Source organism: Pinus tabuliformis, chromosome 4_1 (assembly GCF_031772625.1).
Source record: "Pinus tabuliformis cultivar Carrire ecotype Pingquan chromosome 4_1, CPIR1, whole genome shotgun sequence".
Lineage (NCBI taxonomy): Eukaryota > Viridiplantae > Streptophyta > Pinopsida > Pinales > Pinaceae > Pinus > Pinus tabuliformis.
The window spans coordinates 579,487,545-579,511,677 of NC_142303.1; the positions used below are offsets into that span (position 1 = coordinate 579,487,545).

The 24,133-nt window shown below is 33.5% G+C and overlaps 1 pseudogene; it reads right to left on the reverse strand.

Annotated features, from left to right (window-relative positions):
* Positions 1-14,090: 14,090 nt before the first annotated feature.
* On the reverse strand, positions 14,091-19,058 carry LOC149177259 (putative nucleoredoxin 1 pseudogene; annotated as a pseudogene).
* Between the last annotated feature and the right edge of the window lie 5,075 nt (positions 19,059-24,133).

Genomic DNA, 24,133 nt, shown 5'->3' on the forward strand with positions numbered 1-24,133 from the left:
GCATCTAGTGAAATAAATTCTATTTCCTTTCTCTCCCATGTCCATTTATATTGATCTCTCCCTCCATCTCTCGTTCTTTGTCTCTCTATCTCACCCCCCAGAAACACATTGTCTCTCTTCATATCTATATATCTCTCCCTCCCTTTGACTATTTCTCTCTTCTTCCCTCTCTCTCTCTTCCATATATATATATATATATATATATATATATCCCTTTGTCTCTCCTTCTTCATCTCTCTACATTACCCCACAAACATACACATTGTTTCTCCATATCTATCTATATCACCCTCCCTCTCCCTCTCTCTCTCTTCCCATTCTCTCCCTTTATCCCTCCCTTCTATCTCTCTTCCCTCATACTCTCCTTTCTCCATCTCTCTCGATCTCCCTTGCCACCCTCCCCTCTCTCTCCATATCCCTTGCTACTTCCTCACTCTCTACCTTTCTCTCTCTATATGTCTTTCTTATTACCTCCCTACCTCTCCCACTCCAAATCCATATCTCTCGCCCTCCCTCTTAAGTCCTCTCTCTCTTGTCATTTCTCTCCCACCTCCATATCTCTCCCCCTCCTTCTCAAGTCCTCTTTCTCTCTTCCTTTCTCTCCCACCTCCTCCTGTCTCTCGCCCACATCTCTCTCTCTCTCTCTCTCTCTCTCTCTCTCTCTCTGTAGCTTCATCTTGCAATTTTTTTTACTATCTCCCTCCCTCTCTTATTCTCTCTGACCCTTCTCTCCATCTATACATACTCCCTCTCCATCTCTCCCTGTCACTCTCTATGTCTCTCTCCCTCAACCTTTCTCTCCCTTTACATCTTGAACTTCTTCCTTCCCTATTGTTTCCTCCAACTCCATCTCTCGAGCTTCCTCCTCTCCCTCTCTCTATTTTTGGGTCACCCTGTCTCTCTCTTACCTTTCTCTCCCACTCTCTCTCACTTTAGATTTTAAAAAAAAAAAAAATACTTTGATAATTAAAGTATTATGCTTAAATAATTTTACTTTTTATGTCATACAACAATTTTTTTTTTTAATATATATATATATATATATATAGTTAAAATACAAGTTTCAAATGTATAGAAATGTGATCTAAAATTTTCTAAAATATTAGAGCTACCACCATCAAATATACATGGAGCGCTTCATGTATTCCAATTGAAATTGTTAAACTTTATTTCTTTAAAGGTAGTTTTAGGTTTTCTTTTTTAATATTAAATATTTTATTATGTTAGATTTATTAAAAAAATTAGGTTAAATAAATTTAACAAATATTCAGTTAACTTTTATGGGTCTTTCCGTGTTAATGGTCAACTCTTTTGTTAATACCTATGGGTTATATGAACCACATTTATTATTTATTAATGTGGTTGGGCTAGTATACATATTATAATATAAGAAATTTTATATTATATTGAAATTAATAATGTTGTATTAATCCAAATTTAATAAATTTGATCTTAACATTAAAATATACTAATATTAAATTTTTTATATTAATATCATTTCATCATCTAATTTAATAATAATAATAATAATAATAATAATAATTTTTAATACTAATATTAAATTTAATAACATTTTTACATGAAATTATAAAGAAAATCCTAATTAAATTTCAAATTTAAAAATATTTAATTTTAGATAATTCAAATTTGTTTTATCAAGACTCCACATGGCTCTATGTTGGGGATTTTTCTGTTAAAATCCCAAAAACAAAATAAACTGAATACAGAGAACAATGCTCTGTTTTTCACACAGGATCTTAACACAGCGGAAGGCTAAAAATTTATTTGCAGAGGACAGAGTTTTCACACACCAACAGATTTCTATTCATTAATAAAACTGGTATTACAAAAAGAGTCTTCCTCTCTCACGGAGGGATTTCACCAAAAAAAATGCGCAGTGCTACTCTATTCATTCCTTTCCCATTACATTGTATATGCTACGCTGCTGCGTATTACATTTCATGTTCAACAATAAAAAATTTCATTCACATGCGCTGTTGCGCTTCTACATTCTCTCTCTCTCTCTCAACAGACAACCACAAAAAAAACAAAAAAAAACATTACATACAAAATCTGAATGATTTAATGAACAAAAATGGAGTCCCATGCTGTGAACTGCTCGAGGCTGTCCTTCTTGTCCTTGGCTGAGCTGCACTTTAACTGCGGTAGCTGAGAATTCAATGTGCAAGAGTTGGATCGCAATCTCCTTCCTTCTTGGCCATATTGTGTGTTGAATGCAGTCGCCTACTGCTGTACCACTTCATGCTTTAACCAGCTCCGTGTCATTGAACAATATCGCCTACTTCACTATTTTGAATATCAAAGGTCCACACATATATATCTTTTCTATCGGGTCCGCCTCATCAGGTCGCATTGCATATCTTAAGCCAGTGAATCCTCTGTTTCTCCATATATTTGAAAATATATAAAAACGTTGCAAAACAAAAAAAAATTCCTTTGGCGGACTTTAAATGCTAAATGATTCTGTTTCGGAAATCCATCGGGTCCGGGACTCATCGCTATCGGCACCCGCCAAGGCTTCCTTTGTATTTCCTTACATTTCGTTATATAACGAAAATGCGCCAAAAACCATTGAAAATGGCCTTAGCGGGAACCTGAAAGTTTATCAGAAATTATTTATAATGCTATCGGATCTATCCCATTGGGTCAAATGCATGTCATATGCAAAGACCCCGTCCCCTTGGCTATCCCGATAGCGAAATGCCGATGCGATATCCGTCGATGCGATATTGGCGATTGCTCATCGCAAAATATAAAAGCCCAGACCTCTTTGTAAGTCCTCCATTGCGACTCGCCGATGCGATATCGGCGATCGCTCATCGGCGATGTCTTGTGCCCCGATCCTTGGTGAAGCGCACGGTTATTGTCTTAATGCTGCTGCACGGCTCAACTATTGCGCAGTTGAAATTACATTTTCAACACTCCCCTTTAATTTCAACTGCTAGGCATTCAGTCATACCCAAACACTTCCTCAAAAATTCAAAGCTTTTCTGATCCAATGGCTTTGTCAAAATGTCTGCAACCTGTTCCTGAGTCCTGCAATGTTGTAAAGTGATTTCTCCACTGCTTACCAATTCTCTGATGTAATGAAACCTTGTGTCAATGTGTTTCGTCCTCTTATGAAACACTGAATTCTTTGATAATGCAATAGCTGAGCTATTGTCACAAAAAATCATTGTTGCTTTTGCTTGCTCTTGGCCTAGGCTCCTTAACATTCTTCTCATCCAAATTGTTTGACATGCTGCTGCTGTAGCTGCCACATATTCAGCCTCTGCTGTAGACAACGCTACAATAGGTTGCTTCTTAGAAGCCCATGAAATGGCTCCTGAACCCATGTGAAAAACATAACTGGATGTGCTTTTCCGATCATCTCCACTTCCAGCCTAATCACTATCAGTGTATCCAACTAAATCTGAACATTCTGAAGTAGAATATAAAATTCCAAACATCTTATTACCTTTGACATACCTCAAAATTCTTTTTGCTGCCTACCAATGTGCCTCTTTTGGCCTCTCCATGAATTTGGAAATCAAGCTAACAGCAAACATTATGTCAGGCCTAGTTGCAGTTAAATACATAAGGCTGCCAACTATGCTCTTATACAAGCTAGGATCAAAATCCTTGCTGCTGTCATTTTTGCTGAGTTTTAATCCCATTACCGTGGGAGTGATTGCTGCCTTTCACTCTTGCATATTAAATCTGCCTAACACTTCATTTACATATTTTTCTTGTGAGATAAAAATGCCATTTTCATTTTGATCTACTTCTATTCCTAAGAAGTATCTCAACAAACCCATGTCAGTCATCTCAAATTCTTCTTTCATGACTCATTTGAAATTTTCAATGAGGTAGTTATCATTACCTTTAAAAATCACATCATCAACATACAACACTACAATTAAAATTTTACCATCCTTTTCTTTGATGTAGACGGTGGGTTCTCCCGCACATTTGTCAAATTCATTTTCCAGTAGATAGGAATCTATCCTACTGTACCATGCTCTTGGTGCTTGTTTCAGCCCTTAAAGAGCTTTCTTCAATCTGCACACTTTGTGCTCTTGGCCTTTCTTCTCATAGCCTAGATGGTGTTCAATGTAAACCTCCTCCTTTAACACTCCATTTAGAAAGGCTAACTTCACGTCCATTTGGTAAACTTTCGATTTGTTTTGTGCTGCTATGGACAACACTGCTCTCACGGTTTCCATTCTTTCAACCAGTGCGAAAGTCTCCTCATAATCTCTCTCATACTGTTACTTGTATCCTTTGACAACCAGTCATGCCTTGTGTCTTTCAATTTTGCCTTCAGCATTACTCTTGGTCTTGTAGACCCATTTGACTCCAATGACTTCTTTACCTTTTGGTAGCTCAACTAAATCCCATGTCTTGTTTCTCTCTATCGCATTGATCTCCTCATCCATAGCTTCTATCCTTTTCTTATCTTTAATTGCATCTTCGAAATGAATAGGGTCGTCAACATGACAATACAAAGCAAACAAGGAATTCATACCTTCATCATAAATGTCACTTAAATTTCTGAATTTCTTACCCCTTTCATTTGGTGTGCAAGTGATTGAAGATGCACTTGAATTTCCTCCTTGTGGTGTGCTTGGAGAAGCACTCTCATTTCTCTTCAAGGGTGTCTCTTGCTGTCCTTATGTTGGCGCTGCTGTTTGGGGATTTATTTCAGCCATCTCCTCATCATCTTCACCATGAGACAAACCGTTTTTAACATTCACTGTTTTCTCTATGCTTCCATCCCAAGCTCCCTCCTCGATGAATTGAACATCTCTGCTCACAAAAAACTTCTTCCTAGATGGGATATACAGCCTGTAAGCTTTGGACTCCTCACTGTATCCAATGAAAATACATTTCTCTCCTTTGTTGTCCAACTTCTTCCTTAGCTAATCTGGAATGTGTGCATAAGCCACACATCCAAAAAATTTCATGTGGGTGACTCCTTGCTTTTTCCCACTCCATGCTTCTTCCGGCACTTTGTTCATGACTGCTTTTGTTGGACAACTATTCAAAATATATACTGCACAGTGTACAACTTCAGCCCAATAATCATTTGGCAAATGCTTTGCCTTCAACATGCTCCTCGCCATATCCATGATGGTCCTATTCTTCCTTTCAGCAACTCCATTTTGCTGCAGGGTGTACCTTGCTGTAAACTAGTTTTGTATTCTATTTTCTCTACAAAACCGTAGGAATTCTTTGGAGATATACTCACCTCCTCTGTCTGTTCTCAAAACTTTGATGCGCAGTCCACTTTGATTTTCCACAAGTGCTTTGAAATTTCAGAATTTTTCAAACACTTCACTTTTGTTCTTCAAGAAATAAACCCAAGTATTTCTTGTAAAATCATCAATAAATGTTAGAAAATATTGGCTGCATGCTAAAGATGGTGTTTGCATTGGTCCACATAAATCTGAGTGGACAATCTCTAAGGGTACCTTTGCCCTTATGATTTTCCCTGATGAAAAACTTTCTCTATGTTGTTTTCCCAAGAGACAACCTTCACAAAGGCTGTCCGGTTTCTCTATCAATGGTAATCCTCTTACCATTCCTTTTCTGCTCAGCAAGTTAAGACCTCCAAAGTTGAGATGCCCAAATCTCAAATGCCATAACCAATTTTCATCCTTTGGTTGGCTTTGGAAAGCCTCTTAAGTAACTGCTGCAATTACTTCTTTGTTTTTCAAATCTGCCCTTATTCTGAGAGGGAACATCATATTCCTTGTCATCTTCACTTCAACAATGCATCTTTTGCTGGGTGCTATATCCATGATGGTGCATACATCATTCACAAAGAAAACATTGTAACCCTTTTGAACAAGCTGTCCAATACTCAAGAGGTTACATCTCATTCCTGGAACATAATAGACATCTGCTATGGTTTTCTTTTCACCTTGCTTTGTAAATATTTTAACTTCTCCTTTACCCATAACATAAATTTTTCTATCAATCCCAAGTGTGACTTGTGACTGCACACTTTGATCTAAAGCAGAAAACAAAGCTATGTTTCCTGTCATGTGGTTGCTATAACCGGAGTCTAGAAACCATATGTCTTCACTGTTTGTTTCAACCATGTTACAAGCTAAAGGACATTATCTTGGCTGATATTTGCTCTAGTGATATTTGCACTAGATCTATTATTCATATCATGCTGCTTCTTCCTACATTCACTGGCATAGTGCCCATATTTTTTACAGTAATAACATCGGACATTAGATTTTTCATACCTTTGTCCTTGAGCATGATTTTTTCCTCTTTGTTGGCTGCTGCCTTAGCCTTGGTTCTGATTTGGATTGTTGCCTCTTCCTTGAGCATGACTGTTCCTTCCACCTCTGTTTTGGCTTTTGCCTCTTCCTCTCTTGTTTCCTCTGCCTTGACCTCTTTCTCTTCCAAAGGACATCTGGGTCTTGAAGGCTTTCTCTAAAGATGAGTTTCCATTTCTACTCAACCTCTGGTCATGTGTTATCAGTGATGCATGAAGTTCATCAATTGAAAAGTTTGAGAGATCCTTTGTCTCTTTTATTGTGGTGACAATCACATGGAACCTTGAGGGTAAGACTCTCAATATTTTCTCCACAATCCTCCTTTCTTCAAGAGTCTCTCCATGAGTCCTTATCTATGTGACCAGACCAATCACATGTGTGAAGAATGAGTCAATATTGTCTAACTCCTTCATGCACAGATTCTCAAAATCTTTCCTCAGTAACTGTAGTTTTGTTGTCTTCACTCTCTCCATGCCTTGATAGGCTGTCTTGAGAGTTTGCCATGCTTCTTTGGATGTCTTGGCTGCTGCTATCCTTGGAAACACACTCTGGTCCACTGCTTGATACAAAAATACAAGGGCTTTTGAATCCTTCTTCTTGTAGCTCTTCAACAGATCTTTCTCTGCCTGAGTTAGATTATTAAACTCATTTTCATCTGCTGGTTCTTTAAAACCATCTTCAACTATTTCCCATAAGTCTTGTGAGGCAAACAGGGCCCTCATGGTTATTTCCCAATAGTCATAGTTTTTCCCATTAAATTGTGGGAGTTGGGTATTAAACATACCCATGCTAGTGCTTGTGCTAGCCATTCCTTGCACTATAAACTATGCTTCAAATATACGGTCAAGTACTTAAATAATTGGCTTGAGGAATACCTTGGATTTTGACTGAGTCTTCACTTTGCTGGACAAGTTGCTGCAGTAAAAATCCTTCCTTCAGCTTCTTTGACACCTTCAAAGAGCCTGGACCAACTCTGATACCATTGTTGGGGATTTTTCTGTTAAAATCCAAAAAACAAAATAAACTGAATACAGAGAACAATGCTCTGTCCTTTTCACAGGATCTTAACACAGTGGAAGGCTAAAAATATATTTTTAGAGGACAGAGTTTTCACACACCAACAAATTTCTATTCATTAATAAAACTGGTATTACAAAAAAAAAACTTCCTCTCACACGGAGGGATTTCACCAAAACAAATGCGCAGTGATTCTCTATTCATTCCTTTCCCATTACATTGTATATGCTACGCTGCTACGTATTAAATTTCATGTTCAACAATAAAAAATTTCATTCACATGCGTTGCTGCACTTTTACATTCTCTCTCTCTCTCAACAGACAACCACAAAAAAAAAAAAACAAAAAAAAACATTACATACAAAATCTGAATGATTTAATGAACAAAAATGGAGTCCCATGCTATGAACTGCTCGAGGCTATCCTTCTTGTCCTTGGCTGAGCTGCACTTTAACTGCGGTAGCTGAGAATTCAATGTGCAAGAGTTGGATCACAACCTGCTTCCTTCTCAGCCATACTATGTATTGAATGCAGTCGTCTACTGTTGTACTGCATCATACTTTAACCAGCTCCGCGCCATTGAACAATATCACCTACTTCACTATTTTGAATATCAAAGGTCCACACATATATATCTTCTCTATCGGGTCTACCTCATCGCGTCGCATTGCATATCTTAAGCCGGCCAATCCTCTGTTTCTCCATATATTTGAAAATATATAAAAACGCTGCAAAACACAAAAAATTGCCTTTGGCGGACTTCAAATGCTAAATGATTCTGTTTCGGAAATCCATCGGGTCCGAGACTCATCACTATCAGCACTTGCCAAGGATTCCTTTTTATTTCCTTATATTTCGTTATATAATGAAAATGCGCCAAAAACCATTGAAAACGGCCTTAGCGCGGACTTGAAAGTTTATTAGAAATTATTTATAATGTTATCGGGTCCGTCCCATCGGGTCGGATGCATGTCATATGTAAAGACGCCGTCCCCTTGGCTATCCCGATAGCGAAATGCCGATGCGATATCCCCCAATGTGATATCGGCGATCGCTCATCGCAAAATATAAAAGCCCAGTCCTCCATTGCGACTCGCCGATGCGATATCAGCGATCACTCATCGGCAATGTCTTGTGCCCTGATCCTTGGTGAAGCGGACGTTTATTGTCTTAATGCTGCTGCACGGCTCAACTGTTGTGCAGGTGAAATTACATTTTCAACACTCTATTGAGCCATTGGATTGAGCTGAATTGAGTCATTGGATTGAGCCATAGCGCTCGATCAAACTCTTGCTAACCACGTAAGTCTCATGTTAACCATGATTGAGCTGAATTGAGCGAGAACGCTTGATCAAACTCTTATTAACCACGTAAGTCTCCTATTAACCATGATTGAGCCATAACGCTTGATCAAACTATTGTTAAACACGTCAGTCTCTTTTTAACCACATAAATGGCTCTTTTTAGCCACATAAATCTCTTGCTAACCACGTAAATGGCTCTTTTTAACCACTTAAATCTTCTATTAATCACGTAAATGAGTCTTGTTAACCACACCATTGGATTGAGCCATAGCGCTGGATTGAACTCTTTTTAACCACGTAAATAGAAACTCTTGTTAACAACGTGTTAACCACGTAAGTCTCATGTTAACCACGTAAATGGTTGTTAACCACTAGTAAATTTAAATCTCCTTTAACGAGCACTAGGTCGAACTCTTGTTAACGAAACTCTTGTTAACCATGTAAGTCTCTTGTTAATCAGGTAAATGGCTGTTAACCAGGTAAATAGCTCTTGTTAACCAGTTAACCACATAAATGGAAACTCTTATTAATCATGTAAGTCTCCTATTAACCAGGTAAATGGCTATTAACCACATAAATGGCACTTGTTAACCATGTAAATCTCCTGTTAACTAGTAAATCTAACCACGTAAATGGCCGTTAACTACGTAAATGGTCATTAACTACGTAAATGGCTCTCGTTAACTACTTAAATCTCCTGTTAAAGTAAATCTAACCACAAAAATCTCCTGTTAACCACGTAAATGGTTCTTGTTAACAACGTAAATCTCCTCTTGTTAACCACATAAATCTCCTGTTAAAGTAAATCTATCCACATAAATCTCCTGTTAACCAGTAACCATTACTTAATGATCAAACTCTTGTTAACCACGTAAGTCTCCTGTTAACCACGTAAATGGCAACTCTTGTTAACCACGTAAGTCTCCTGTTAACCCCTAAATGGCTTTGGTTAACCACTTAATGGCTCTTGTTAACCACTTAAATCTCCTGTTAAAGTAAATCTAACCACGTAAATGGCTCTTGCTAACCATGTAAATCTCCTCTTGTTAACCACATAAATCTCCTGTTAACTAGTAACCATTACTTAACGATCAAACCTCCTGTTAACCATGTAAGTCTCCTGTTAACTACGTAAAATAACCACGTAAATTGGAAGTCTTGTTAACCACGTAAGTCTTCTGTTAACCACGTAAATGGGAACTCTTGTTAACCACGTAAGTCTCTTGTTAACTACATAAATGGGAACTCTTGTTAACCATGTAAGTCAACCATGTAAATGGTTGTTAACTACATAGATCGAACTCTTGTTAACTACGTAAATGGAAACTCATCGAACTAAATGGAAACTCTTGTTAACCATGTAAGTCTCCTGTTAACCACTTAAATGGCCATGTAAATGGAAACTCATCGAACTCTTGTTAACCAAATGGAAACTCATCAAACTCTTGTTAACCACGTAAAATCGAACTAAATAGAAACTCTTGTTAACCATGTAAGTCTCATGTTAACCACGTAAATGGAAACTCATCGAACTCTTGTTAACCACGTAAGTTTCCGGTTAACCACGTAAATGGAAACTCTTGTTTCCAATTAACCACGTAAATGGAAACTCTTGTTAACCACGTAAGTCTCTTGTTAAACACTTAAATGATTGTTAACTACATGGCTCTTGTTAACCACTTAAATCTCTTATTAAAATAAATCTCTTGTTAACCACGTAAATCTCCTGTTAAATGGCTCTGGTTAGCCACGTAAATCTCCTCTTGTTAACCACTTAAATCTCGTGTTAAACTAAATCTAACCACATAAATCTCTTGTTAACCACATAAATGGTTATTATTTGTTAACCACGTAAGTCTCTTGTTAAACACTTAAATGATTGTTAACCACTTAAATCTCCTATTAAAATAAATCTCTTGTTAACCACGTAAATCTCTTGTTAAATGGCTCTGGTTAGCCACCTAAATCTCCTCTTGTTAACCACTTAAATCTCCTGTTAAACTAAATCTAACCACATAAATCTCTTGTTAACCACGTAAATATCCTCTAACTCACTTCATAAATCAAGCTATTTAAATTTCAAATTTAGGATTCAATCTCCTCTAACTCTCTCCATAAATTAAGCTATTTTAATTTCAAATTTAGGACTCTAACTCACTCCATAAATCAAGCTATTTAAATTTCAAATTTAGGATTCAATCTCCTCTAACTCTCTCCATAAATCAAGCTATTTTAATTTAGGATTCAATTTAGATGCTCGAGCCTGCCATAAACTCCATTTTTTACCCTAGCCGACTTAGGACTAAATTTGTCCTAAATTCCATTTCATAAATTCCATTTTTTACCCTAGCCGACTTAGGACTAAATTTGTCCGCAGGTGGTGAAATGGAAGAGTTGATCATTATGGATTCTATTTAAATTTCAAATTTAGGATTCAATTTAGGTGCTTAAGCCTATCAGAAACTCCATTTTTTAACCTAGTTAACTTAGGATTAAATTTTTCCTGAAGTGGTGAAGTGGAAGAGTTGATCACTATGGACTCACAAGGAATTTTCTATCCAATGGTAGCTTAGGGCTAAATTTTTCCTCAAGTGATGAAGTGGAAGAGTTTATCAGGTTGGATTCATGAAGGAATCCTCTTTCCAATGGCATATGAATTTGACATTTTCCAATTCATACATATTTACGAGTCATCTTTAAAGGGGTACTTCTAGTTTTTCAATTTATTCAAATAGTTGGAATCTAGTTTTTCAATATATTTAAATAGTTGGAAAAAAACCTTAATGCGTCTTCAAAATGCAATTGAAATATTATTTCATTTAAAAATAATAAAAATTATACTTTTGCATTAAAAAAATAACTTTTTATTATTTCATCAAAAAATAATAAAAATTATACTTTTGCATAAAAAAAATAAAAAAATAACTTTTTAATATGAAAAACTAATAGTTATGATATATTATATTTTTTAAATTACACATTTTAGACTAAGTTATGCCATGTAAATAACACTAATTTTTTTTGCAAAAAATATCATTAGGTGAACAACATAATTCTCCACAATTTATAACAATTCTTATATAAATTTTAAGGGCTTCAATTCTATAAAAGAGGAAAAACTTGAAATTTCATCACCACATTTGACCCAAAAGTGTAACCCATCTTCATGCTTTCACTCTTATTATTTAAATTTAATTTAATGTGATATCATTTTATTATTAGTTAAATTTAAATATAACATACTTACTAATTTTATGTTTTAAAACATCAAAATATTATTACCTATATCTATTTTAATGTGATATATTTTTTTTGTCAAAAAAATATTTTATTATTTATTATTAATTATATAATTGTTCACCAGACCACCCAAATTAAGAAATTTTAACAATTAAAATTGTAATTAAAATTTTTTATTTTTATTATTTTAAATTTAATATTATTTTTTTAATAAAAACGTAATTAGAATAAAATAAAATAGTTTAAATAAAATGAATATTTGTAATACTTTTATTACTAATTATTTTTTAATTAGCAAAACTAAATACCTCCCAATTTGTAAACACTATAATAAATCTCTTTCTAATTGTAAGTTTTGTCTCACGTAGATGTAAATCCTTTTTTGAGTGTAAGATTTTAGGGAATGTTTGCACCTCACAAGATTTGATTTTGAGTCAAGATGGGTCTATATTGGTTCTTAATAATACTATATATCTTATATAAATTTCACACCTTTATACATATTATTCTTATTTTTATTTGATTTTGAGTTAAGATGGATCTATATTGGTTCTTAATAATACTATATATCTTATATAAATTTCACACCTCTATACATATTATTCTTATTTTTAATTTTATTATAATTTTTAATTTTATTATAATGTTGATAATTGCAGAAGAGGGGATTTTTGTTCACTTATTATTATTGATTCTCAAGAGAATATACTCATAATTTTATTATTATGTTGATAATTGCACAAGTGGGCTTCCAGTCTCAAGTTAAAATGGATGAAGGTTTGTTGACTTTTTTAATTATTGATTCTCAAGGGAATATGCTCACCACCAACTCCAATTGTAGTGTGTTACAAAGTTTGTGTTACCAAATTATATGTCTACCAAGTATGGTTGTGATCCACCAATTTCTAGTGTGTTAGTTAGGATGCATTGACTTTAAATAAATTTAAAAAAAATATATTTGTGCAAAGTGTGGTTGTGATCCACCAATTTCCTAGGGATTTGAGGTTATTCCAATTCTAATAAATTCATATTCTAATTAGATGAGTAAATTAATATATAAGCAAAATTTATTAGGAAAATGGTGTATTTTACAATAAGATGTGTAATTTCTCTTTTTTTTCTCAAGTTAAAGTTGACCCATAACCCATAACCTTTTTATACATGGTTAATAAGATAAATGTGTGCATTGGTAAAGTATTGTTTTCCATTATAATTATGGAGCCTTCCATCATATCAACCACATTAATATTTTTAATGTGGTTGTACTAGTACATAGTTTTATTTGGTTCTTAATTTTATTATTTATATTCATATTAATATTAGATCATACATAATATTCTTATTTTAAATTTTGTTAAAATGTTGATGATATATATTGTTATGATTAGTTATTAATAATATTATTTGCATTTATATAAAATTCACATATTTAATATTATATATATTTTTTAATTTTATCAAAATTCTAATGATTACCAATAATAATTATTATTATTTAAATTGTATATGTTTATTGATTAAATTTAAAATTTCATTATTATAAAAATGAATTATCATTATTTAAAAATTTACAGATTGAATGAGCATAATGGTTAAAGGCATGTGTTTCCTCCTAAAAAATCGTTACACAATTGTCTCACAAACAAGAGGTCTCATACACCAATTTGATGTAAGGCTTAACACTGACCTTAAAATTAGATAATAATAATAATTAATCAATAATATATTATTTAGATTCATTTTCAAGAAATCTACTTCTTATAATTATTCTCTAAAATAATTATTTTTTTTATTAATTAAAATAAAATTACATATTAAACTGTAAAACATCTCTCTGCACATTTATCAACCCCATAACATTATTTTCTAATTTCTTATATTAATGTTTAATAAAACAATCCTATTTTGCCACTGCACAAACTGAGAGTATTTCTGACATGTGCATACTCAGAAATAAAAAATTGAACGAAACACAAACATTTTCCTATATTACCAATGTAATGGGAAACTCCAAAATTATATATTCTTCAAATTCAACTCGAATGCACATTGAACATAGATTGTGAAGTGTTCAATTTATTTGTTAGGGTTACAGAGGGCTGTCACTTGACATCGTCAGCTATCTAAAGGTCTATCCCTCGACGTTATTCGTGGGACATATGATATCTTAACGAGCCACCTTTTATCATCATTACTTTTCATCCTTGTAACAAACATCTCCATCACAGATAACTCATGCGGCATCAATCTCACCATCGGTCCTTTGTCCCCTCTCCTCCTCCTCCTCCTCCGCCCCCCCTTCTTCCGATTCGGTTTCGGTTTCCGTTTCCGTCCCCCTACTTGTGTCTTCTTCGCTGTCTGTTTGATACTTCAGAGCACAAGTCAGATGAAATTTGAAATTGGAATCAGCTCCGCATGGAACCTTATAGCACCATGCAAATCCATCATGATAGCAATGCTCACAGCTAAATTTACGAATCCGTGTCAATACAAGGGGACCCTCCTCGTTAGACACGCGGGAATATATCTCCTTCGGTGATGTGTGAGCCAGCTCTTCCACCGCCCTCTCAATATGAGGGTCACTGAAGGGAAAAGCCACGGCTCCATAGGTAAGCAGAGGATCTAGGGCTTCATCTATCACAGTTTTTCCGTCTGGGCCAATCAAAATCAAGGAAATGTCTCTACTACCGAAAATCTTCTCGAGATGCCCAATGGTTTTATCACCAAATGGAAGAGCTAACCATGGCATGCTCGTGCAGTGGTCTTCAAAAGTCTCTTGATCTTTGCCACGGAAGATGAAAACAATCTCAAAAGCTTCTCCTCTTTTCTTGATTTCCTTGTATACCTTTACCATCTCTGCAGTCAAACAACCTGGGCAAGAGCCCGAAAGGGTATCGAAATACAGACCAACTGTTTTGCCCACAAGCTCAGCTACGGGAACCTGTTACAAGAATCAAAACGTATAAATGATCAGCATCACCCACCAGATTAATGATCAGGACTATATAACGTATTGAGTTGATGTTTAATGGTTGATAACAGGACTCTGCCATGAAGACAACCCAAATTCAAACACTTACATACTTATTTCTGAAAATAAGTAGCATGCCAATGAGAATTAGATGAGCCGCCTTGTATAAGTTTATTGTTGGATTTTAATAACTTGTCTGTTAAGTGAGTATATACAAATCCCTTTTGATAACTTGTATGTGAGGTAGGCATATACAAGGTCTTCATTTAATGTCTATTGGCAGGTCACATATCTGTTGTTCAGATATAGAGCTTTCTATATGACATTTGGATTATATGTGTCAAATTATAGAATTTTAAGTGTTCCAGAAATTTTTAATCGTGCTGAATCTATTTCCACCATAAAAAAACCATTCAAAAACTTCAATTACCTTATTTTTTTGAATCTTTTTACTAGTTTATTGGATCGGTAAACAACACTTTGTAAACTGCACACCCTAAATTATGAATATTTGTTTTCTTGTTTATCTTCATTTCAGTACTTCCAGCTACTTACGGCTGATCTATTATCCAAGCGAGGGATAGCATAGGATTCACGCAAATTTTTTTTAAATGAAGATTCATGTAAGTTGTTTTTTTAATGAATTTGAACACGGAATGAGAATCTATGATTCTGTATCCAGTTTGATAAGAGCGCAATGAGTATTATAAGTAATTTTTCTTTGGTGAGGAACCGAGAGGCAGTAGCACATTAACCTGAGATAGCACATAATAAAACAAAGGAGAGCATGAATTGGATTAGGTTCTAAACCTGAGTAGCTTCTAGGCTGTTAAATATCACCGAGGACATGGAACTCGGTCTGTCCACTTGCCCCCATTATCAAGATCCACAAGACAAAACTAAATGGGGAAGCACAATGAGGGATTTTTTTATTACCAGAAGAAAGAAACAGTTCACGCTGTGACATGTGTATAGATTTAAATCTTTATTCATATCAAAATTCTGCAAATATAAGCTTTAAAAAAACGGTTTATCTTATCAAAATGCTAATCCTTCAGCAGATATAGTTCAGTGTAGAGAAATTGAAAATGTGGAAAATAAGAACAAAATTACAAATGTAATTTTTTAAAATTTGAAGAACAAAACAAAGTGAGTAGGATCTAAGTAGCGAATATACTGCTCAATCAATCCTGAAGTCATGATTGAAGGCAGCATAGTGAATGACTCTTGCAGCTGAATCGAGATCTGAAGTCATGATTGAAGGCAGTATAGTGAAAAACCTTTGGAGCTGAATCAATTCTTTTTAGAAAGCATATCCTCAATGTGGTTATGTTCTCTGTAGATGAAAGTATAAGAGATGTGCTGAAAAGTACTTTCATCCAATTTGCCAAGGGAGGATGGAATCCGGAGAGCCTCCAGGGAGCCCCTGACTCAATCGATGGAGCTTTTCGAATTTCCAAAAATATTGTGCTTAATTGACCTAAATTTATTTAAGATGGATATATGTTGATATTTATTCACAATGAAAGGCATATTGTGCTTAATTGAGTTAAAGAACTCATAAAAACAATTTGCCCATAAAAAAATTAGATTTCTCTTCATGTTAGATCTATATTTAAAATAGATAATAAATTCATATTTAAAATAGATATATGCTGATATTTATTCACAATGAAAAACATATTATACTTAATTGAGCTAAAAAACTCATTAGAAAAAATTAATAATTTTTTTTTATGTTAGATCGATATTTAAAATGGATATATGCGGATATTTATTCACAGTACAAAAACTCTATTTAATCATTTGTATATACCATTCCCATTTGTTTGAGAGTAAATAAGACTTATTGTTTTGCTGTAAATACATGAATCATGTCATAGAACAATGAAAGTAGAAAGCAGATCTTAGTAACTCACCTGGACACCTCCATGCTTGATCACAAAGTCACGCTCATCAGAAACCAAGAGTGACTCAAGTGTCTGTGATTCTCTTCTGTCTTTCTCCTTAGCTTCCGCCGCTTCAATCTCATCCAGCCGCTCTTTTGTAAAAGGGTAATACTTGGTTCCATGTCTTATGTAAAAAGATGCACTTTCCGGCGCTAATTTCCCATCTGGATGTACAATGACCACGTTTGGGGTAAACGGGGTAAACGGAAGTCGGAAGTAGCGAAACAATTTCTTTATAGTCTTGTCTCCAAATGGCAAAGCCAGCCATGGCATCGTCTCATAATGCTTTTGAAAGTCTCTTTCATTTTGGTCATCCGACAGGAACACAATCTCAACGGCTTCTCCTCTTTCTCGAAGCTCATCGTAAAACTCCCAAAGATGTGAAGTGGAATAAAAGCAGTCAACAGGGCCGTTGACCGAGAAATAAAGCACCACAGTCTTCCCCAGAAGCTCCGCTACCGGAACCTGTTGGCAAATACCCAAATTGACACAGACCATGATGAAGTAGAATCTGTGCACCTACTTTTCGTAAATCCTTACAGGGCGCAATTATTGCATAAGACGCAATCACCCAATTCAGAATATGTATTCATTAGGTTTAACACATACATGTTATATATTTTATTTATATAGTTTTTTATTTTTATTTTTATAATTTTAGTGAGTTTAGTGGTTAAGAGAATGTGTTTTTTATTTGTTTTTTTTTAATTCAAGATCAGGGATAGAATATGAACGATTTTCTAGATTTAATAGTCTAAGAATCAAGTCAACTTAACAATCTAATAATCAAGTCATATGGCAAGTCAAATCACTGCACTAACGTGCTTCCCTTATCCCAAAGCTTTTGATACACCAATTTAATATATAGCTTACTGGTAACTTTAAATTAAATAAAACCCCTCAGTCAGCCCAGGTCAGCTTGCAGATCATACCAGTACAACAGAATCATCTTGATTGGGTCAAAGTTGGTAAAAAGAAAGGGAAAAAGGAAAAATGCCGATTGTTAGGTAGAATCCTTTGTTTTGTTCTTGTTACTATGTTCTTCTTGAGTACTGCTCTCTTCTTGTTTTCTCTTAGTTTATCCTTTATCCTTTCGGGCTGCCCGTTTTCTTGCCTCTCTTGATTGTAACTTTATATTGTATTATACTTCCTCTTAAATAGTTTTTACAGAGGAAAAAAAACAATTTAAATTAAATAATAATAATAAACTCACGTTTTAATTCCATTTACATTTTAATCTTCATCCATTGCATATTTTATTTGGAAGATGAGAAACAAAATTTAATTGAGTGATTGTCTAAAGATTTTTGAGTTAATTTAAATGGGAATGCATTAAATTTTTTTCTATCAATAAAAATTTATCGTATTCATGAAAAACTCTCATAAAATGTCCTAATCAGAGTTCCATGCAAAAGAAAACACAAACAGAATTGCGAAAACACACACCTTTCTTACACTGTCGAATTAAAAGGGGAAAAACCGACCTTTCTTTCTCCATGGCCAATGACAAAATCTCGTTCATCCGACACCAGAAGGGACTCTAGAGTTTGTGCATCCCTGAAGGCCTTCACTTTGGCCCTCGCCTCATCAATTCTCTCTGCAGTGAATGGATAGCCCTCGACACCGAATTCTTCAAAAACCTCCAAGCCATAAGGGGTTATAATTTTGCCATCTTTATCTAGAACAACAAGGCTGGGAATATGTTTCACCTGAAAGGCCTGCTTGAGCTTTTTCCTAGTATTCTCATCTGAGAATGGCAACGCAAGCCATGGCATGGTACGGTGGGATTCCTCAAAAGCCTGATAAAGTTTTTTTTTTGTATTTTTACCCCACAATTCCCATTCCCATTGAAGAACCGGTTCCCATCGATCCTCATCATAGTCATTGTCATCGTAGTCACTGTCACGGTCACTGTCACTATCACTTTGACCCTCACTGTCACTGTCACTATCACTTTGACCCTCCCACTTAATGAAATCAGTAGAAACGAAGACAATCTCGAAGTCCCCCTTCTCCAGTAACTGTTTATAAATTTTAGACAAAACGGGTGTGAAATCCCGGGATGCATGAAAACGATCGGCAAAGTACAGAGCCACATGTTTTCCTTCCAGTTCTTCAACTTTGACCTGCACATTACCATGGTTTCAAAACCAGGACGCAATTTTAGACAAAAGTTAAAGGAATGAGTGTACATATCAAAGCATGACAATCATACCCTTTGTCCATCGTTTCGGATCAAGAAATCACGTTCCTCATTGAAAAGCAAAGATCTCAAACTCTCGTGGGTGGCAGGTTTCTCCTGCTCATTGAACTCAGACATAGTAAGCGATAACACACGATCTCCCTCTGTCCCGAGCAGGCTTTCTCCTGTTTTTTATTTTATTGCACTGCCAGCTCTGAGATTTCCTCGGAACATAGAGGTTATCAGTTAATCCCCGTTTATGAAGGAGATGTAATCAGGTAAGCCTCCTATATAGAGACGTTGTCGGTTATACCGTTCAATATAACAGTTACATTAAAAATTAATTTTTAAAAATGTATTTATTTTGAAAAAGAAATAAAAAGGAATATTTTATAGATATAAACGGGTAAATTTAAAGATATACTAAGTAATTGATTTTAAATTTAAAAACATTGTATTAAATAATAGGAGTTCAATTGTTGAATTTAGGCTTCTTGATCCATATCAAGTATTATGAGACAAGTGTTTCTGCGTAAATCACATGATTTAGGCAGAAACACTTGTTTCATAATAACACTTGTCTCATAATAATAGGAGTTGTTTTTAGTGTGATTTTTTGGACATTTTGTGTTGGAACCTGGGTGCAAAAATTGAGGTAAAATCTTGATTTGTGTTATTTAAACTGTTTTTTTTACTATATATGGATTCAGCACCCCTAAAAATTTTGGGCACTCCAATTTTTCAAGGGTTACACCTCAGACTTTTGATTTCAATAAATTCCTTCCAGATTTTAGAGAAATTATACCAAAAAACCCCGAAAAACTTCCAAAAAATTGACAATTCTTAATTAATATAACTATTATATTTTGAAATAAATAATTAAAAAATAGTTATATTAGAAATTTAAATAAAATTAAAATTTCAGATAGTGTAAAGTAAATATAAATTAGTATGAATTATTCAAATTTATATTTATATTAAATTAATTATATAAAAGTTTGAAAATTATATAATAATTATATTATAATAATTTTATTAAAAAATAATATAAAAAATATTTACATTGAAAAATATTTTAAATATAAATTAGAATAATTTTGTAAATGAAATAATACAATTGAATTTAAAAATAAATTTAAGTTTATATTAGTTTATTAAATTTAATTTAAAGAATATAATCATAAATTTTAAAAAATCCTATAGCAAAAAAATATAATCATGAATTCACTTTAATTAATTTAAATTTTTGGATTTAAACATAGCTTAAATTTTTGGATTTAAACATAGCAACATGTTTATACATGAAATTATAATTTTATAAAAGATAACATGTTTTTAAAATATTATACCTATTTCAATATTGGAGAATAATAATAATAATTTATATTAATTAAATATATTTTTAAAATGTAATAAAAACACTATTAAACTGAAAATAAACTATTATTTTATATATTTAATATTAATTATATATATAAAAAATAAACATACATTTTTAAATTTTAATTTTTGTGATTCATATTGATTGGTAAAAAAAATCAGAATAATCATATATGATTTTACTCGCGCGAATGATGAATTCAATAGAGGGTTCTAAATGTTGAGGTAAGTAAAATTATAAGTGATTATTTTGAAAGAAGTTTTCTCAAAAAAATGATGAAATATGAAGGGTATTTTTGAAAGATGGTATTTGGAATTAGTTTAGATTTATTTTAATTTTTTCTTTTCGTAAGTTAGAAAAAAGAATTCTTAAAAATTTTATGTATATGTGAGATTTTTTGGAAAGTTTTCTAGTTTTTTTTTTTTTTTTTTCTTTCTAGAATCTCATAAAAAAAATTCATCGAAATCACAAATTTAAAAAGTAAAACTCCAAGAAAGCTCATATAGAGACAACTCCATTAAAATATAAACATTAACTTTTACATTTTTACAAAAGATTATTAAAAAGAATTACAAGATTGGATTGCATTACAACTTAATGAATATAACATTAAAATAAATATAAATTAATATTAATAAAAAAAAAAATATTTTAAAAAGTACAATCAAACAAAATAAAAAATTAAAACTAATCATTTAGAATTATTTATTGCATAGCTTAACTTATACACAAAATAGTATTTTTCGCCAAAAAACCCTTAGGGCACACAAATTCTACATATTAAACAACTTAAACTCAAATTTGTAAAAAAATTCTAGAGGATTTTACTTAAAATTATTTTGAAAAATTACCCTGACAAAGGTTATTTACTTACACAATTTTCTAAATTTAATTAAATTTTGTTCTTAAATTTAATATTTGAGTTATTTTGGTCAAAGAGATTTAGAACAGTCGGTGAAGGAGTGTGTTGTCAAGGGGCTCTGTAAGCAAAGGTCACGGGTTCTAGCCTCACTGATACCAAAAAAATCCAGCATGATTTCCGTTGGTGCGGCTCAGGGTGGGTGCAATCCCATGATAGCTTAGGCGGGTGCAATCCCATGACTGCTGAGGCGGGTGCAATCCCATGACAGCTTAGACGCCCCTGAGTTGTGGCCTCTTAGCCACAAGGTAAGAGTGAGGCGGGTGCAATCCCTGGGGTGTAATCTCGGTTGACTTTGACACCTTAGACTGGGGTGTAATCTCGGTTGACTTTGACACCTTAGACGCCCTTGAGTTGTGGCCTCTTAGCCTAGGGTAAGAGTGAAAACCCCCCTGAGTTGTGGCCTCTTAGCCACAAGGTAAGAGTGAGGCGAGTGCAATCCCTGGGGTGTAATCTCGGTTGACTTTGACACCTTAGACGCCCTTGAGTTGTGGCCTCTTAGCCTAGGGTAAGAGTGAAAACCCGGTTGACTTTGACAGCTTAGACGCCCCTTATCAACAAAAAAAAATATTTGAATTATTTTGATGACATCATTATTGATCAAGCATTTTTTTTTTTAATGACAATTTATTTATAAAATCATTATTCACTTCATTATTTTCATTGACAATTTATTTATAAAATCATTATTCACTTCATTATTTTCATTGATTTAAGTCGGAATAAGGAAAAAAATTGAAATCTTTGGTAGGATTTCTTTGGGCCAACAAACTGTAAACTGTAATTCCAAGAATTTGAACCTTAGTTCTCTTAGTTTATATTAGATCAATAACCAATTAAACAGTTAACGATTTAAATATGTTTAAAATTAGTATATATTTATTTTAATATTTTATTTATAAAATAACGATATATATATATATATATATATATATATATATATATATATATATATATATATATATATATGTTTTTAAAAACTTTAGTTAAATTGTTTAATCTTCATAATTGAAGTGCCCCAAGTTTTTTCACAGTGCTAAATCCATTTACACATTTAAAAATGTTTTTTAAATAACAAAAACTCTAGAAATTGTAGTTGCCGCATTTTGGTGAATTCACTTGATAAAAGCTATTTCATCTATAAGTTAGACTACACACATATATTAAATGTTATAGTTTTATAAATTTTAATATATAAAAAAATAAATTAATAAATCTATAATTAAAATAAATATAAATTAATATTACTTTAAAAAGGAATGTCAAAACTAATCATTTAAATATTTAATAATATTTTTGGGAATTCCACGTGGAGCTATTGCATTGACTGTGCATTAATTTTGTTTTTTTTGTCATTTTAGCCAAATTTTCTCGAAAATGATTTTTTTCCTATTTTGCAAGAATTCAAATATAATTTTATAATTTCTTGGAAATATTATTTCTAACTTCTCATTGGACTAACTCCTTAAGATGGGAAATAATTCCCCTAGTTTTTATTTTTGGTATTTGTGAGTACCTAACAATCGATTTAAAAATAAACAAAAAACTAATTTTATGAGTGGCCATTTCGATGGTGAGTCCTCTGACATTAACACTAACACTCACACTCTTAATGTACTTCTATTTTCCATGATTACACAATTGATGTGGATATACGTCCTTTGCATAGGGGGCGAGGGCAAGGGAGAGAACAACAATGGCAGGCTACACAAGTTGCTTTGTGGAGATACTTTTACAAATTTCCAGATCCTATATCATATTAATGTTTACAGAGGACCATGTATGTATGAGAGAACAAGGAATATTATCATATTTCATTGTTCGAAACTTTTACCATATGGATTACAAAGTTTGTGCGAGAGAGAAGTTGCGTAGAGCTCTTGATTTTAGAGCTATGTATCTTCGTAGAATGATTAATATTGTTAATTTCAATGTTCTAATTTTTCCATGCTATGAAGTATTGATCTACAATATCAGGTGAGCATCATGAAGTGCTTATTAATCTCTTTCTAGTTCGGAATAGATAAAAGTTAATAGGTCAAGCTACTACAGTAGTGGTTGTGTGAAGGAAGAATGTGGTTATTCGAAGGAAGCATGTACGGAAGAAGCATGAAAAAAATAAATGCATGCAGAGGAAGATGTGCAAAGAATGGCATTAATAAATTAATTCAATGTTTTTTTTAGCATTAGTGTTAGAATTCAATATTTACATTGGACGGGGCATGTGCAAGATAATTCATTATGTGAAGGTTTTACTATGTTGATCTTTTATGGAAAAGAAGAAATTAGAATGGGCTAGTTTCAGGAGAACTATGATTATGTACCATATGAAGGTATGTGCATAATAAGAAGCATGTGTATATGCTAGAGATTTCATTACGTGAAGCTTTTATTGTGTCGAAATTTTATGGCAAAGAGGAAATTAGGATGGGGTATTTTCAAGAGAACTATCATTATGTATCGTATGAAGGTATGTGCAATAGAATGGGGCTCAATAACGCCTTTGTGACATTGTGAAATACGTCCCTAAACATCAATTAAAAATTGATATTTGCATATTTATTATCTTAGTAAACTTTCAACAAAACTTTAGCATGACATCCGCACACACACAATAAGTGTAACATCCTCCTCCCACACTTACCCAAGTTCGTCGGTCCACTGGGATAAATACGTGATGAAGAGTTACTATGATATGATTCAACCTCCTAGATCACCCAAGGAAGTGGAATCGACAAAATAAACCCTTACTAAGCTCCATCAAGTGCTACAAGACCTCGAAGGGCTAAACCACCCTTCCATGTGTCAAAACCCTGAGTTAACTTGCCTTTTCATCGATTTGGACTCCCAGTCACATGCAGAAGATTGCATCCA